Consider the following 19,606-nt stretch of genomic DNA (forward strand, 5'->3'; position numbering starts at 1 on the left):
CATGTACAATACAACTGATGCTTCAAGGCTTTGATTGTCTATTTCAGTTTTATCCTATGCTGTCTACATGCAGAATTATCAATTACCGAATAAGAATTTAATAAATAATTAATAGTAATTGATAATTAATAGAAATTAATAGTAATTTTCATGAAGAATAAAATCGTGTCAACTTACGTGGAAATCAAACCGGCGCTTCTTAACAAATTTGATGATCACCTAAGAAATAAAGAAAATATTTGCAAGCGTAAGTGAACTGATACATTTTAGTTGTTTAGATGACAATCTACAATCTTTTTTAAAACATGTTTTGATCAAAACTGTAAACACTGATGTTTATGTCAGGACTCAAAAGACAGAAGGAAACAAGAGGCAGAAAGTTTGGTGTATCGAGAAAGAGCAACATACTTGTTTGTCATCTGATTTGCGAATTCCTTCATGGACGATGCCATGAGATCTTGATGCCAGTTTCTTTCCCAGTTCATAAAAAGAGTCAAAGGATCCTGAAAAACACACAACAGCATGAGACTGAACTGCATGTGACTAAACACACCTGTGCAGAACAGGCGAGGAACCAACCGGTGTGAAGATCACTAATAAAATCAGTAAACAGGATGAAATTGACACATGTGAATAATTAGCATCGAGGTTTTGCATTTAAGTTCATGTTCCTTATACTCGAGATGGCAACTTCTTGAATCTGCAAGCCTATTACAGTATTTTTCTCAAATAAAGTAATTGTTTAAAAAATATGTGAATATGTGAATAAAAAGGAAGTAAACACTGTAACAGGACACTCAGTAATCTGGTAATTTCGTGCGCACTGATAATCATATTTCTTCAAATAAAGGTAATGCTAATTTTACATACAGCACACAGTGAAAACTATATGAATATGACACAGTGGGCAACTGGATATAGCACAGCATATTTTACAATGAAGGATTTAAAGTTTTTCGATCATGTCTCCCGTGAAGCTGATCTTCAGTTCGCACTCACTCGCTTCACACGGCCCGACCGTCACTCGCAGGAACACGTTTATATCGGCTACAAATGCACACTTCACAAGATATCACAGCTGGATTCCAAATTGCATATATCACTGACTTGTGAAATTAAATGTTTATTTGATATTCAGAGATTTGTTTAAATGATGTAGATGTGGATTTGCTGAATGTTGACGGCAGTTGAGAAAGTATTTTAGCCTGATTGTTTGCCTTTTCTGTTACAAATAATACGAAAGCAAACTCTTTACTTTTTCGCACACCATTTACTTTCTTTGTTTACCAGTTCTGTCTAAAAGTATAAGATATGACTGACAGAGATCGTTAACTAATGAAGACGGAGAATGTGAGTGTGTGATCAGGCGCTGCCGTTTTCTTCTCACGCGCTTGTGTTCTCAGCGCCGCCCGTCAAAATAAAAGTCCCATTTCTAACTCATCGGCCAATCAGAAAAACAAAACGGCCGATGTTTTAAAAATGCCAAATATCGGCGTTGGCGATATATATATCGGTCGACCACTACATGTGAGTTTTGATTTGTATTAATGTCCTCAAGACAGTTACCTGTTGGGTTAATCTTCACAGGTCTATCTGTTGGGCTTCTGCTGGGGTTTCTCTCAGATAACACAGCAGCGCTGGTCGATGTTTGAGCGTAGTCCACCATTGGCTTGGTCTCGAGCGCATCTGTGGCTGGAGTCGGCTCCTGTCCGGGAGTTTGAGGACGCTCCTGCGATAACACAGCAGCGCTGGTCGATGGTTGAGCGTAATCCACCATTGGCTCGGTCTCGTGCGCATCTGTGGCTGGAGTCGGCTCCTGTCCGGGAGTTTGAGGACGCTCCTGATATAACACAGCAGCGCTGGTCGATGGTTGAGGAGCACTGCTGATATCCATTTCCTCGGGTAAATACTCGTATGCGTCCACGAACACGTCACTGTTGCTGCTAGCCATTCCCTCGGGTAACGTTGCATGCATGATGTTTACTTTCTGCATGTTGCCTAAGGAAAAGTTCAAACTAGCATCAGAAACATCAGGCTGAAACGGACATGAATCAGAGTGGTAATAACTAGAGACTCACAAACTATAAGTGTAAGCTATTGTGATTGTCAAAACATTTGGTAGCCTAACTCAACATCATTTTTTCAAGTTTAGTGACAGCATGGTGCAATAACTCACTGGAAATAGTGTTTTAAGTGTGCTCAGCACATGTTGAAAGAGTCCGTCTTTTTGACGAGACATTGGTTGGGAAGTAATGCCATAGCATGGTGTTGGTGAGAATGAGATGTTTGTGTGTGTTCTGTTCAGGTTTTTCCCAGCGGCTGCACTCGAGAGGCAGTGGGCGCACGTATGCCGTTTACCTTAGTGGATGCAGTGGTTTGGTGTCAGGGTGTCACATATATTTAACAAAATTAAAGTTTTGGCTCACCTGGGACTGGTAGATGAAAAAATCCACCAGCCAAGCATATTTTTTACCTTTTTGTGTCACATATACATTCATTCCTACATTTAATTGAGATAAGGTATTATGTTGAATGAATAAGAGTACATAGAAGTCAAAACAGAGCAACAAATAGTAAGACATGGAAGATGTGAGCATGGAACTAGTGCTCATAACAGTACATTTGAAGGTTTTGTAAAACTATCAGATACTTTACCGAAAGTAAAAAACAAATTACCGATATATATATATATTTTTTTTTAATCTTTTTGGTTTGTTTGCTGCATGGTTAAAAAAACACAGCCTATATTTGTTAAATCACGAGGCGCGTCGACACGCGCAACCACACGCGCTGGTTCATGTTATACATCAATACATGATGTACCTGTGAGCTCTTTAAGTGGGCTAGGTTACAATAAGCTGTAACCGTAATTAAACTAAACTAAACCTGTTCTGTCTCCATGCAGCGTATATTCTCTGGATCTGAACGCATTATTGCCCGACTCCGGTTCCAACAGATAATGACATTTCATGAACACAAAGGTCCATGTTTAATAAAAATGTTCATGAAATTAGAAAATATTTAAGAGATTGATGTTTAATTTAGTTTTATACATGTTCTCATACTCATTTATTTTGTTATAGTGTCAGTAATAATATTTCAGAAGTATAAAATGTGTATAAAGTGTAAAAAAAAAGTTTGCTTTTTCTTATATTTATAGAATCTTAGAAATCGTGACTGGACAATAAGAAATGTGTGACTAATGTATGACTGAGACAAAGGGCCTTTACTCAAGGCTAGTAGATCAACAATGTGTTAGTTATGGGACATGTTGTTAATAATGGCATAGAGGGAGTCCACTATAAAGAAGAAAGGATGCCCTCCTTCTCTGTGTGACTGGATGACCCCTGACCTTTCCTTGCGAAGGAGTGAATAATCTTTAAAGACAACTGGCACATGTCTGTCTCTTATTCAGTGATTTAAAAATGTTTGCCTCTACAAAATCAAACCGGTTTCTAGGTTTCACATTGTACATTTATGCTAACCGTTTAAATAACGATCTAGTCTTGCGTGTGCGCATCAGTTGCGTTTGTGTAGAACTGAATGTACAACAAGTTTGTCCTTTTTCAACCGTATATAACAGCAAGTATGCAAAACGGCATATTCTTCACTTAAATCAACACGTTTTCCACTATGGAATGACAAAGCTGTCGAAATAATAAATACACATCAAGTATCTGTATCATGTCACATTGCAGCCTAAAGGTGGTGCCAGAAAGTGGGAAAACGGGTGAAAGAAATCTATCGGTTTTAAACTCGGTATAAATGGAGAGTTTCTCCATGTAAAGTATTTAAGGAGTTTTACCTCGAGACTGACACTTCTTAAAGAGAAACCGTAATAAGAGTCCAGCGAAGATCAGACCCAGAGGAACCAGAACCAGAGGGATGATCAGAGAAGAGCCTGAAAACACAGGAGAAATCATCAGAGAATATGATCACGTTGAGCTCATTATATTACAGTTATATCCCTTTGTTGGTTCCAGACTCAAACCAACACTTTCTCCATCTCTGAGACTAGTATTTCTTTTTTTGTTAAACCTTTCAAGGTCATATAATGTGCAACGATTTCCATTCACAGTAATATGGTTGTATCGCTAATATCGCTGGTATGAGAGATTCGGCATGTTGGGACACAGTGCATCCAGTGATGCGGTTTTCTGTAAGTCCTGCCGGCAGTTTCTGAGCAAAGTGAAGCAAAATTTACCCAGCTTGTTTAATACCGAAGTATATCCCTCACACACACAGTTCATCTATATAATATCACACACAGTGCAGTTTTTCTCCAGATACAAGCATGATAACAAAATGTGATTTTGATTTTATACACGTTTAATAAACAAGAAGTTAATATTAAGTTTAGTACATTTAAGACACCATATTGCCTGTTTTAGCTCTATTTCGCCGACTAAAACAGTGGAAAACGAAGCCACAGCACTGTATTAGCGTCTCTAAGAAACACTCCTCACTGAATGAATCAGCTTTTTCAACGAATCAGTTGAATCTCAATGACTCACTCATTAACCGCCTCCTACTGGCGGGTTTAATCTTACATTTAAAGTACCTTTTCATGTTTTAAATAATTTCAAATATCAATATTAAACGTTTTATGTTTAAAACATCAAAATATTATTTATGCATAACTGCAGGTTCTTCATTTGTCATTAAACAGTCTGTGTAAATGCATTTAAATGCCACTTCAGCTGCAGATTCTGTTTCCTCTCCATTGCAAAGATTTTGTTGATACAATTTTATTGCTAAAAGCCCTATTGTGTCTTATTATTATAATTTAATAAATGTATGAAATTCATACAAAAGGTGATGCATGCTTAAAATAAATGTATAAAGGTAAAACTGCCCATAAAAGGTAAAAATCAACTGAAACTTATTGGTAAAAATGATTTCTGTCACTGCTGTGAACTGACCAACACAGAGTATGAAGAATATCACACACTTCAGGAGTCAGCAGTCCTAAACATGCAAGCTACAGCACAATAAAAAAATATGTCCTCTGTGCTTTAGGCAATGCTGTCTTACATGCGCTTCATGAGGCACACACAAAAGCACACACAAGCACACACAGCACAGCACACACGCACACGTGCGCAAGGTCTCTCCCTCTCTGCCGTGTTAAAAAGAAGGACAATCCTGGGAAAACCGGGACGGGTGGCAACAATAATGCTGTGCCACATACAAGTCCTGCCATTTATGTCGATGTGTGTGTCAGTTCTGATGTGTATAACTCAGTACCTGTTGTGTGGTCCTCCCAAGCCTCAGTTGTGTTCAGGCTTCTCCCAGCGAACACAGCAGCGCAACTCTGCGGCCGAGAGTCCTCGAACAAGCTCTCCAGATCCAGCGGGAACTTTACAGACATGATGTCGGATTGACACGGTCTCTGCCTGTTGTTTATAGCGGTGAACTGCGTTTGCAAACCTCGTCCGTTAGTGACTGAACTACTGTTATGATCAGAAGATTCCGTCAAAGTAACTCAATATTGTATAATATATATTGAATGACACCGTATTCTGTCAGATTCAGAAACTCGACGAGCTGTGTAGACGTGCCTGTTGTTTAAAGCGGTAAACTGCGTTTGTAACACTTTGTCCGTTAGTGAATCTCGACTCTGATCATCGCTGTTGAACTCAGTCTGTGACGTCACATGGAACTCGCGCTGCCTGTGGCGTCACGGCTGATGCTCTGCTAGCGCTCGAGCACGCATAATTAAAGGGATAGTTCACACAAAAATTTAGAGAAAATAATGTCACAATTTACTCACCCTCATGTCGTTCCAAACCTGTAAGACTTTTAATCATCTTTGGAACACAAATGAAGATATTCTAAACGAAATCTGAGAGATGTCTGTCCGTCCATTGAAACTCATTCACCCAGATTCTCAGAAGAGACTCGATCACTTTATATAATGAACAGATTGAATTTGGGCTTTTATTCTTTTTTTTTTTATTCTATGCTACAAAACAAATAAACATTCTAAATTCAAATGGTTTAAGTGAATTGTATTGTTTTTATGGCCAAAACGCACTGCATTTGTTTATTAATCAGCATTTATTCAGTGTTACACACAGATTTTACACACACACACACACACACACACACACACACACACACACACACACACACACACACACACACACACACACACACACACACACACACACACACACACACACACGTGGTTTATGAGGTCAACGTGACTTTTTAGTGGTTTACGGGGACACACCTTTCACAACATCCAATCGCCATGAAAGTCATGTCAAAAAATTTTCATTTGATCTACAAAAAACAAACCATGCTTCAAAATAGCAATTTCACTTTTACAACAAACACATAATAATTATGTGACATTTCACAGGCTTATGGGGCCAAATAGTGGTTTATGAGGTGTCTCTACACAGTGGCACAAAAAGTGGGTATGCAGTCACGAGTCCGCAGTGACGCTGCTGACGTGTATCTGGTGCGTCCGTGTATTCGGGTTCAAATAAATATGGCTGGGCAAAAAAATGCAAGTCTTCGTCTGTGTGGAAATCCTTAGACATGTTTGTGAAGATTGTTTTGTTTCCAGCGTGCGTCTCCCTCAGACTGTAAACGAAGCTCGGGCGCACCAGACACACGTCAGCAGCGTCACTGAACGCGGATCCACAACAGAACCGGAAGACAATACAATGCTGAATAAAGTCCTAGTTTTTTTTTATTTTTGGACCAAAATGTATTTCCGATGCTTCAAAACATTCTAACTAACCCACTGATGTCACATGGACTACTTTGATTCTTTATTTCCTTTCTGGACAAGGACAGTATACCGTTCATACATTTTCAATGGAGGGACAGAAAGCTCTCGGACTAAATCTAAAATATCTTCAACTGTGTTCTGAAGATGAACGGAGGTCTTACGGGCTTGGAGCGACATGAGGGAGAGTCATTTATGACATCATTTTCATTTTTGGGTGAACTAACCCTTTAAGAACAAAGGCAAGGGCCTGTCTTTACGAATGGATCACTGAATCATTGACTTGAATGATTCACTCAAAATGCTGAATCATTCAGTTAAGAAACACCACTGTGTGTTGCTCAGAGATGCGTAACTGTTCTGCAGTGATCTTTTTTTAAACTAATTTAAAAAATATTCTATTTAAAAGTGTAAGTCACTTATTGCAACTTTGTTTATTGAGTGAATAAAATCCATGTCAAATCTACAATCGTGCTGATATTCGAGAAACAACACTACTGGCGGTCTCATGTTGCTTAACTAGGCTACATCATAAACTATAAATGTAAAAGCTAAATGTTTACAGCAGTGTTTGTTCTATATGTTTCTTTGTCAGTACTAATTTGTTCTGATTTCTCCATGAGATTCTCTCACCTCAACTGGTGTGGCTGTTACTGTCAATACATTATTCATGATCAACTGAGGCAGTTCAGGTGTTTGTATTTCTGTATTTGTTTTTCTTTTTTAAATTGCTGATTGGTTTTTTTTCTTGGTGTTTAACAAAACCTTTAAAAAAATCAACAGCATCAGTAGGAGAGTAAAAACGTTCAAAGAAAAATTCATTTTTTGAAATGGGTAAAAAAACAAACATTGTCACTCAGTGAGTTTTTTGTTTTTTAAAATATTGTAAAAACAACAATAATATTACATTCTAGTGCTGTCAAATGATTAATCGCATCCAAAATAAAAGTTTTTGTTTACATAATATATGAGTGTGTACTGCGTATATTTATGTATACATAAATACAAACACATGCATGTATACATTTAAGAAGAATATGCTGTTTATACATTTAATATAATATAAAATGTAATAATAAAAATATGTAAATGTATACACATGCAATTTTTAAATATATATTAATACTGTATCTGTATTTATATGTACATAAAGTACGTAAACAAAAACATATTTTGGATGTGATTAATGGTGACAGTAAAGGATAGCAGATGCAGGCAGATGGATGTTGTCAGATGTTGCTGACCCAGAGCGCAACCAGGACAATAGCCCACGGCGGATTGAATGGAGGGAGGAGCCATGATGGTGGTTTAAGGGGCCTCATCCTGGTGACGATCGACGAACAGGCAGCCGCTGGAAGAGACTCCTTCACAAACGTAGAGCCGAGGAAGCGATGAACTGCCGATGACCCTGGCGACCCACCGACGGAGCCGCAGCGACGACCCCCGAGAAGGAAGCGAGGATCCTGAGGGCTGAGGACGAGCCGATGTGACTGAGGGCGGAGGTGACAACTGGGGGAAGGCGGAGCTAGCCGGAGCCGAAGAGATGGAGGGTCGGAGGGCAGTGGACCACCCGCAAGTCCGCAGCAGAGGCGTGGCGAGGTCTGACCCAGGCGAGGTTGAGCGGCCGAAGGTCAACGCTACAGTCGAGGGATGAAGGAGTGCAGGAGCCAGGGCGACGGGTCGAGGTGAGTCTGAGCACTCCAAGGCTGGAGGCGGAGCCACGGGCTCAGACCACTCAGGAGGGATTGGCTCCTTGCAGGTCCAAGCTGGAACCATGCCACTGAGTTACCAATGGAAGACGATGACGACTGGGTGGTAGCAGTGGCTGATGACTGAGGATAGGCACAGAGAGATGAACAGAATACAATTAAAAACAAAGTGCTACCAATAGCAGTCAGGAGAGTTACTCATGGTTTATGAGGACATGATTTGGTTTGTGACGACTGATGACTATTGTATGTGACTCAGCGGTAGACTATTGTTTTACAACACTTGTGTGTTTTACTCATGGTACTGTTAACACACACGAGTGTTTTTAACAATAGTGTACTGCTAAATCTCATTTATTAGCAATAAGATAATTTTATGACGTTTGAAACTTAATTGATAAATGTATTAACGAACCTCTTCAGGAGACGTGACTTCACTTCCTGTTAAGGCTGGAGCGACAGGCTCATGGACAAGCTGGAAGACAGAAACAGAGAAAGGAGCAATAATGTGACTCAGAGGTAGATTATTGTTTTACAACACCTGTGTGTGTTTACTCATGGTTTATGAGGACATAATTTGGTTTATGACGACTCATCACTATTGTATGTGACTCAGTGGTAGACTATTGTTACTCGTTCAAAATGAACGAATCTTTTTTCGAGTCATTTCGTTCGTTGAATGAACAGAATGACTCGAAAAAAGATTTGTTCATTTTGATGATCGAGTTCGAACAGGAGAGTCACGAACGTGCATCACAGAACAGAGCAAGGCGAGCATTTGAGCTTATAAAACTTAAACGTTTTTTATTTATTTTTGAAGTGACCGATTGTTTCGCTAGATAAGACCCTTATGCATCGTCTGGTGTCGTTTAAAGCCATTCGAAGCTGCACTGAAACTGTCATTTGGACCTTGAACCGTTTGGTACCCAGTGAAGTCTATTATATGGAGAAAAATCCTGGAATGTTTTCATCAAAAACCTTAATTTCTTTTCGACTGAAGAAAGAAAGACATGGACATCTTGGATGACATGGGGTTGAGTAAATTATCAGCAAAAGTTTTTTAAAAATTGAACTACTCCTCTAATTTAGAAATTGTTTGAGATCAGAAAAAGATCAGAGATCGGTGTTTTACAAGTAAAGCCCTGTTTTAAGATCGTTTCTGATGAAATCGAACGGTTGAGATTAAAATTTGGACACATGCTGCTGTCCCGAGAATTTTAGGTTTCTGTGTTAGTTCATAGGGGCACTGGAACAATCATTCATATAAACGCATTAAACTTTAGTTTACAGAGACGTGAAACTCACCGAGTGGTCTGGAGTGTGCACTGATATGCTCACACAAAAATGTTAATGAGTGGCGTTTTAGCACAGGCAATATCGCGTTCTGTCAATAGATGCCAGCAGGACAACGTGAGCAGATCTAAATAAACCTTTTGATGGCCTTAAAGCCAGGACATTCTCACTGCAGACTTTTAATACTTGAGCGGGACTGTTGCCTAACGTTAGCTGCAGAAGTAACTTAAATTAAAGGCAACCTTTTTTAACGTTAGCCCTTGCCTTCAAAAGCAGAATTCTTACGTGTTTAACTTAGACACTCATCTTATCTCGGATACCTTAAAAATTCAGAATTATGCCATTAAAAGTTCTTATTATAAATTGTGTTATCATCGGCTGATGTGGAAAGTTTCATGTTACATAACCTCAGGTGAATGCGGCTATACAGCCACAAAAAGCATCATTAAAGCATAAAATCTATAAAAATGGGAATGTCACTTGATTAATGACATGCAAAAACAAAAGTACACCTTACTGTCAAAAGAAATGACCTCAATTTTAAGCCCCACAAACATAATAGGCATAATTTACTGTTACGCGCCTAAAAACAAAAAGACAACTTAACGGCTAAATTTGTTTAAAGGTCATTTCAGTTGCCAAAACAAAGTTCCCTATGGTTTAAAACACAGATAATACAGACATGTTTAGAAAATATTCATTTTACCTCCTTACTTTATCCACGACCTCGTCGTATATCCAGAAACGATTATGAAGTCGTCGCTCGCTTCGCCCGTTCGCCGGCGCCACCGCTCTACGTTTGGTTTGAAAGAAACTGTATCCTTGCGCCTGGGGGGGAATTCTTGTAGTTTGAATATTTCAAATCTTTATAGCTGTATTTTAAATTTCCGATTATTTTTGGGAAATATTATATGACATATGATATAATGATATGTGAAAAAAAAATCGTAATTAAAAACATTCGAAGCAGGACTACTTTGTCAAGCGTAATGTGTCGTCAGTCAGTGACTAGGTCATGTTGAACCCGTAGGTCTCATATGGGACCCACTTCATTTCTGACATTTCTTAATTTCTCTCATTCCCAGCTTTGCAAATTGGAAATAAAATACATGTTTGATAAATTCATAGGCAGGTGAACGTTGTAATAATGATAATTCAAACAAAACGAAATGTCACAATAGAAAATAATGCATTTATATTTAAAAAAGTTGTTATACTGATCCGATGCTATCTATGATATTAGTTATTTGTATAAAAGTGACTACCAACCAAATGTTATCATTTCAAAATTTTAAACGTATATATATATATATATATATATATATATATATATATATATATATATATATTTTAAGCATGAAATTATTTTGCCCACATAGGTCCTATGAAGGTCCCATATTATCATCCAACATGGGCATACCTATATGTGACCCACATTGTGAAACCCACATGGGACCCACATCAATTGCCCATGTTCAGCCCATGCCCACAAGGAACCCATGCTGCCTGGATATAACCCACATGGGGCCCACATATCAATGTTGGCTGGGTACCCAGTCATATTGTGAGTAAAACCCCAATAATTGATGTTTGAAGCTCGTCTGATGAAGATTGCTGTGACCATTTTGCACCGAATTCATAACAAATAGAAACTAAGAACTAATTGCCAGTGTACTAGCCATAGCTCTTGGTTTTCCTTTATAGTGATGTGATTTATTCAGGATGTAGTGCGTAATGATTGGTGTGGGTATTTGTGTGCGCAATTGAGTGGTAATAGGCTAACGTTAGCTTTTATTTGCATTGGACTAGAGATACTGGTAGTTGTTTCTTCTTTTCCTTCCGGTAAACTACTGTCTGGATCTGTGGAGATCGACGTGCGGTGGGACCAACCCAGGACATTTATTCATTGACCATAAGGACATCATACCAGACTGTGCTAAGGACTGCAGCTTTTTTTGACAATGTGTTTTAATAATTAGATCATCTTGATTTTATGGTAATAAATGATTTTGTAATTCAATCTACTACTGTTTGAGTGTCAATAGTGTCCAGCCCTCAGTGAGAATTATTTAATTGGGTGAATTTGGGTCCTGGGTTTCAGTAAATAACCTAGGTGGCGTAGTCGGCTACTTTTTAACTGGGTTCAATACCAATAGTATTGCTCCTTTTCGTAGGAAGAGGTGTTATAAGAGAACAACCCTTTCATCTCCATTGAACAATGGACAATCATCTCCATTTGCTGTGCCGTATCGCGCCACATATCTATCAATGCAAACATATATCATTTGGGAATTACCCGTCTTTCGAATATCTGGATATTGTGTTAAAAGGTGCTCCACGCATTTTACTTATCATTGTTTACAGGCCTCCAAAATACTCTCCAGCCTTTGCTGAGGACTTTACAGAACTGTTATCAACAATTGCCTCAGAGTTTGACTGTTTTGCCATTGCTGGAGATTTTAACATTCACATAAATAACACAGAAACCAATATGGCAAAAGAAATCAAAACTGTTTTAAAAACTTGATCTGACTCAGCATGTACATGGACCCACACATAATCGTGGACACACTCTAGATTTACTTATCAGTAAGGGTCTAAACATTTCATCGATTGTTATTAAGGACGTAGCACTGTCTGATTATTTTTGTATTCTCTTTGATATATTGATCTCTCCTGCCATTGAAGCTAGATCTTTGTCTGTCAAGAAGAGATGCTTAAATGAGAACACTAGTGTACTATTCATGAAGGGTATATCTTTAACACCAAGCATATCTGCTGACTGTTGATTTTCTCCTTGATTCTTTTAACTCAAAAATTAAGAGTGTAATTAATGATATTGCTCCTGTGAAAGTCAGGAAGAAGAATGGCACACAAAAAGCACCTTGGAGAAACTCAAAAGCAGTGAAAAATATGCAGAGTGCATGTGGCGGAAGACAAAACTTGTAGTCCATTATAACATCTACAAAGACAGCATCCATGCTTTCAATAAGAAACTAGGCAAAGCTAGACAGACTTTCTTCTGGAATATTATAAACAGCAATATAAACAACACGCGCACTCTTTTTGCTACTGTAGAGAGACTGACAAACCCCCCAAGCCAGATTCCCAGTGAAATGCTCTCAGAGAGCAAGTGCAGTGAGTTTACTTCTTTCTTCTCTGAGAAAATCAATAATATCAGAAAGGTGATCAGATCATCCTTGAGTTGCGCTGGGGTCAGACAGATCAGACCGCAACCTGAGAAAGTAGTCACTATGTCTGATTTCGAAGAAATTGATGGCAAAATTTTGGAAGAAACCGCACAGCACCTTAAAACATCAACCTGCACCCTATCGAAATGATATTCGCTTAAATACTGATACAGGCAAATTATCAGTGCTGGTACTACTCGACCTCAGTGCTGCATTTGACACTGTCGATCACAACATACTTCTTGACAGGCTGGAAAACTGGGTCGGGCTTTCTGGGATAGTCCAAAAATGGTTCAGGTCATACTTGGTAGGGAGAGGTTATTATGTGAGTATAGGAGACCATAAGTCTGAGTGGACATCCATGACATGCGGAGTCCCTCAAGGCTCAATTCTTGCGCCACTCCTATTCAACCTGTACATGCTCCCAATGAGCCAAATAATGAGAAAGAACCAAATCGCTTACCACAGCTATGCAGACGACACACAGCTCTACTTATCCCTATCGCCTAACGATTACAGCCCCATTAACTCCCTCTGCCAATGCATTGATGAAGTAAACAATTGGATGTGCCAAAACTTTCTTCAGTTAAACAAAGACAAAACTGAAGTCATTGCATTTGGAAACAAAGATGAAGTTCTCAAGGTGAACGCATACCTTCAGTCTAGGGGTCAAACAACGAAAAATCAAGTCAGGAATCTGGGTGTGTCTCTGGAGTCAGACCTTAGTTTCAGTAGTCATGTCAAAGCAATAACTAAATCAGCATACTATCACCTGAAAAATAATGCAAGAATTAGATGCTTTGTTTCTGTTACAGGCCCCATGCGGAAGGCTCAGTATACAGATAAGACAGTTCTGCAAAATTACAGGAAAAATTTATGAGACAGGAGCCACAGTGTCACGTCGCACTAAATCCTCAGCAGATGTGAGGGCGCAGGCGCACACAGCTCCTATATGAGAGTCCTCCTTTCACTTTTCATAATACGAGTCCCGTCTTCTCACTACAACAACAAACTATATTTCTACACCGATCCTGTACTGATTCACTTTCAAGTTCCACAATTCTTTTTAGTTCACATAAATAACAATCCAATTTTGCTTAATGAATTAACACTTTACCGAAAATGTGCACATACTTTGGGGTGTCACATTTCCAGTCAAGACTTAGAGAAACTTGTGCATGCTTTCATCACCAGCAGGGTGGATTATTGTAATGGACTTCTCACTGGCCTTCCCAAAAACACCATAAGACAGTTGCAGCTCATACAGAATGCTGAGCAGAACCAGAACATATGAACACATCACACCAGTCCTTAAGTCTTTAGAGTCAAGCTAGAGTCTTTAACCCTCTGGCAAGTTTATCCAGAAATGCAGCAATGTTGGCAAAGCACTGCAATTCAGTTCATGCTAGAATTAACCAAACATTAAAGTAACACTGACCTGCAGTACATGACCTTTAAAGTAACACTTTAGTGCAATGTATGGGATTCTATGGCACTTGGAATTTCAAGTCATGACATTTCAGAAAAAATGGACATGTTGATTGAATCGGATTCAACTGAATTTCACGCAATAACATGTTGTGATGTTTACCGGAAGAAGATGCAGTAGAATTTCATGGCAAGGATTCTTGGAAATTTCTTGGAATTAAATGTCATGGGTTTGGGGGCATGGGGTGGAGTGTCATGACACAAGTTTCAAGGAAAGTCATGTAAAACATTACATTAGCATTAACAAGACATGCCATTAGAATGAAAGAATGATATAAGCCTTAACAAAACATTGTAACAACACTGACACATATGACATGAATATGAGAGTAATGCTATTACTGCATTTGTTCAACATTAGTCTTAAAAAAACACTGGATTTCAATTACATTGCATATGAAGAAATGGACAAAGGCATAAAAGGGAATACAGAAAGCAGCTCATTAATTTACACGGTCCGTGTATCAAAAAGCACCATTCTGCCCCATGTGAGGCTCGAACTCACGACCTTCAGATTATGAGACTGACGTGCTGCCTAACTGCGCCAACGAGGCATGTGCTCTGACTCGGGTGAGCGGTGAAGCCCTACCTTCTAGATCATCTGCCATTCGGTGTAGGTCCAAAAATGCTGCTCAACACCGGCCGTCATGTCAGGATGGCCGAGCGGTCTAAGGCGCTGCGTCAAAGCTGGGGAACAATAGTCCAACAAAGGTGGGGAAGAAGGGAAGAAAAGGGGAAGGAAGAAAAAGAGAGGGGGAAGAAGAGAAAGAAAAAATGAAGAAAAGAAAGGATGAAATTTGATGTTCAAAGATATGCCTTCATTAGCATAGATCTTATGATACATTTTCCGGTTTCTTCGTGTGTGAAAATCACGCATTTATATCACACTGTTTTCTATTGCAGGTGTGCACCAAGACCGGGGTTCGAATCCAGCTAAAGACAACTTTTTGTAATATTTATTATTTGAATAAATAATCATTATTTTTGAATGCATACTGTTCCCGTTTTAATAAAATATACATATTTAATTTGTTTGTTGTGTTTTTTGATATTCTATCATGAAAAATAATGTTATTTGCATTATTATGCAATGAACAAAGATGCAAATCATTAATTAGTAACTTATATGCTGTAAAATGTTTCACAAGAATAACAAAATGTACAAATTATATTTTTTATATACAAATGTTATATTGTTGCAGTGTACTGATAAAATATTGTTATAATAAAGTAAAAGTAAATAAGCTAAATTTTTTAATGCATACTGTTCCAGTGTTTATAAAATATACATACGTAATTTGTTTGTTGTTTTTTGATATTCTTTCATTAAAAAAAAAATGTTATTTGCATTATTATGCAACGAACAAAGATGCAACCCATTAAATAGTAACTAATATGAAGAATGTCTGTCACAAGAATAACAAAATGGACAAATTATCTTTTTAAAAACAAAATGTTATATTGGTGCAGTGTACTGATGAAATATTGTGTTATATGAAAGTAAAAGTAAATAAGCAAATTCTTTTTGAATGCATACTGTTCCAGTGTTAATAAAATATACATATGTAATTTGTTTGTTGTGTTTCTTTGATATTCTTTCATAAAAATATATAATTGCCAATGGAACAGTGTTATTATTTAGTAGTTGTTGTATTATTATTGATCTGATTAAGTATTTTTTTAGGTTACATTCAAACAAGACACTTGCAAATCTGTTATTTGTAATGAACAAAGATGCAACCCATTAAATAGTAACTAATATGCTGAAAATGTCAATCACAAGAATAACAAAATGTATAAATTATATTTTTTATATACAAATGTTATATTGTTGCAGTGTTCTGATGAACTAGTGTTATATGAAAGTCAAAGTCAAAAAGAAATCACTTGCCAATTTGTTTTTATTTTCCAATCATGCCAACAGAACAGTAATGAATATTAAAATGTTAAATACTGGTAACATGTTTTAAAAATAAATAAATAAAATGAAGAGTTAAATAGGTTTTCAAAAACAAGAAATAAAAAGTTAAAATGTTAAATAACGTTAAAAAAAACAATTAAATAATATTCAACAAGTATTAACTATTTAAACAACTGTTTACACTATATACATGATGCTATATACATGAAAATATATACATTATTTGGAAATGGTTCTCCGCATTTCCTCTAACCACACCTCTTTTGAAACAGTCTCAGTCTGTGGGCAGTACACCCTGCCCCGGTACTGGCTATGTCCTGTAGCACTTGTTTTAAATTGCCCACATTTTTTGCAAGTGTTGGCCTCTACGGTTCTCCTGTAGGGTCTCTTGGGCATGGCGTCTGGATTGGCAGCTGGTGAAGCGGGTAAGCGGGTGCCCTGTACAGCTGTTGGCTGTAACAGTGGCTGTACCATTTGCATCCCCTGGGCCATTGGGATGCCCTGGATCATTTGCACTCCCTGGAACATTGGCACACCCTGGAACATTGGCACAGCCTGGAACATGGGCACACCCTGGAAACCTGGTGCTGATGGTATAAGTATATTTGGTACCATCTGCAGTGATGCTCCAGATGCTGATGGTGTCAGCAACGTCTCACTCTGCGCTGGTGCCTTGGGTCTGATAGGGGGTCGCCCAACAGAAGTCTGCCTCTGCTTTGCCTGACCAGCTGTACTCTCTGGTAGCTTGTACTGGTGCTGCTCCCCTGGTTGTTCTGGCTCAGTCCGTAGACGTTTGGCTACCTGGAGAGGCTCATGAGCTTCAGGGAGGGGCTGAGGCAACTGAATGCCCTGAAGCAGCACAGACAGCTCCTGCTTTTTCTGTCTTTTGTTATACCACTGAAGCAGGGTGTTCTGGTTAACCTCCACCAGCTGCATGGATGTTCCTCCCATCACCAAGCTGTTGCCCAGTACAAGCTGCCTTATCCTGCGATAGTCTTGCAGGATCAGAGACCATCTTGACAGGGCTCCCTTGCCTTTTCTTTTGGGGCTTGGGTGGACAGTGCAAAGTCTGATGAAGATGGTCTCCACCAGACGGCAACAGTCAGGCCACTGAGCAGGTGCGCTGCTTGCACCCAGCACACATCTGGTGGTGCTCTCTACACCAGGGTGAGTGGGCTTCTTCGGGACCTTGAAGCGTCCACTCAGCAGTCTCTTTCGGCATCGACTGTCATACACCACCCGTTCCTTGTCCCGGTCATCCAGGTTCTGCCAAAGAGCAATTATGGTGTTGGCTTCCTGGTTGGTCAGGCTGAGGGCTGTGTGGTCCCGGAGATCCACCAGATATTCTGCCAGCTGGTCCACATGTTGATAACCCGGGATATTTTGGTAGTCAACAGCCTATTAAAAAACACAAACATGCAATACAATTATTACATCACATCTGTCTAATGCATAATTCCATAACTGATTGTGTTATTTTCCTGTTTATCACCGTAAAGCACTGTATAGTACAAAGCAGAGAGCGCCATTCTTGACATTTTACAAAGCACCAAATAAATAAAGATGACTTGACTTGATGTGTATTTGCAGCTTACAAATGAATTTAGGCTGTACTTTTAAATGTAAAATATGTGGAAAGTCTGGATTTAAAGCACTGGATGTTAATTCATCATAATTATTCTAGTTAATTTGAAAGACATACAAAAGAGTATTATTTACCGTCTCTTCTTCATCAACATCCTGACCAGCATCCTCTGGCTCTGAGGGGAGAGTTGAAACAGATGTTTCAGAGGGAACAGGTGTGACAGCAGTCCCTGAGGGTCCAGGTGATGAAGGAGACTGTGTGAGGACAAGTTTGGGGTCAGGGATCAGTGAAGGGGATGTGGAGCCCAGTACAGGTGTGGCACTGCTGGTGACCAGGGTGGAAGAACCCAGTGTCAGTGTGGAAGAGGGTGGTGACAGAACAGCCTCCGGATCTGCTATTGTGTGATCCTCGCTGATGTCACAGAAGCCTTCATCTTCATCTCCCTCCTCCACACTGAGGTCCTCAATGAGCTCTGCTGTCTGCTCAGAGTCAGGATTCATGTCCTGCAGTGCCTGACCAGTCTGCTGGAACAGATACTGCACTCCAATGAGCTCACCTGAAATAAAAACAATAAACAAACGGAAATTAAATAGAATGTTGTGTATCATATTTGATACATTAGGCTTTTGTAGTAGCTCATATAGTGTGAGAATATAGAGCTCATCGTCAAGGAGAAAAAAAACAAAACAGTTTTATTTAGAGGCCCAACACGTTTAATTATGTGGGCAAAACATGAAATGAAATGCAATACAATGATGATTGAGAGAAAAGTCTGATGATCATTTTGATATTTACATGTAACATGATTTTCTAATCAAGTGAACCCAAGCTGCTTCAGTCTAGTAACTAGTCATTAAATATTAGTAACAATATAAAAGTTATTCTTACAATTACTTTATAAAATCAGTAAAGGTTTCACAATGAAAAGAAACGTGAAGCACGAGCTGAAGGTGGACACTTTTACAATTATACTAAAAGACTATAATCAATCAGACGACAGAGGCCAGGTTTCCTAAAAATTTTTGATCATGTTGATCATTTAGAGTCCTTTAGAAACTTGCATATCAATTATGATACAATCGACTCTATAGGGTTAAATCTGACATATAGACGGAGGTTACACAGAAATTGCAAGTTGATAAAATAAAAAATATATAAAATAATTCTCACCGGTGTAACATGCAGGGGGACAAAACGTGGGGACCACTTTCCTGCCAAACAGCTTTTCATAATTGCCGTTTACACAGTGAACAAGTTCTCCTGTGTAGCTGCGCAAAGCTGATGGCTCCGATGACAGGGAAGCAGCCTCCCGGTCCTGGTTCCACCGGTGTAGACCCTCCAGCAGATAAATCTGAAAGTTCAGACTGTTTGCACTGGTCCCTGTAAATAGACACAACAGTGTTTAGGAGGTGTTAAAGGAACACACAAAAACACTTAATGCTCTTTCTTTACACATGCACAGTGTGTGTGACAAAGACAATACCTGGGATGAAACGGTTCAGGTGTAAATGAAAGGACTCGAGAGAAGTGGAGCCTCTGGCACATCTGTAGGTCTTCAGAAGCACGCCTCCCTTGTTTAGGCTCCCTGTCTCTGTATAGAGCACAACACCAGGGGGGTCTTGAATGCATTTCACATGCTTCTTCTGGACATTCCAGATGTGCTCCATCCTTTCTCGG

At 39.0% G+C, this 19,606-nt stretch overlaps 1 non-coding gene across 1 annotated transcript; it reads right to left on the bottom strand.

Moving 5' to 3' along the window:
* Positions 1 to 14,903: 14,903 nt before the first annotated feature.
* trnam-cau (transfer RNA methionine (anticodon CAU)) lies at positions 14,904 to 14,977 on the bottom strand. The gene has a single exon. It is a non-coding gene; the product is annotated as a tRNA-Met (tRNA).
* Positions 14,978 to 19,606: the final 4,629 nt, after the last annotated feature.

The sequence above is a fragment of the Siphateles boraxobius genome, unplaced genomic scaffold (genome assembly GCF_051911475.1).
Source record: "Siphateles boraxobius isolate OS27281-9 unplaced genomic scaffold, OSU_SipBor_1 63, whole genome shotgun sequence".
NCBI classification, from domain to species: Eukaryota; Metazoa; Chordata; class Actinopteri; order Cypriniformes; family Leuciscidae; genus Siphateles; species Siphateles boraxobius.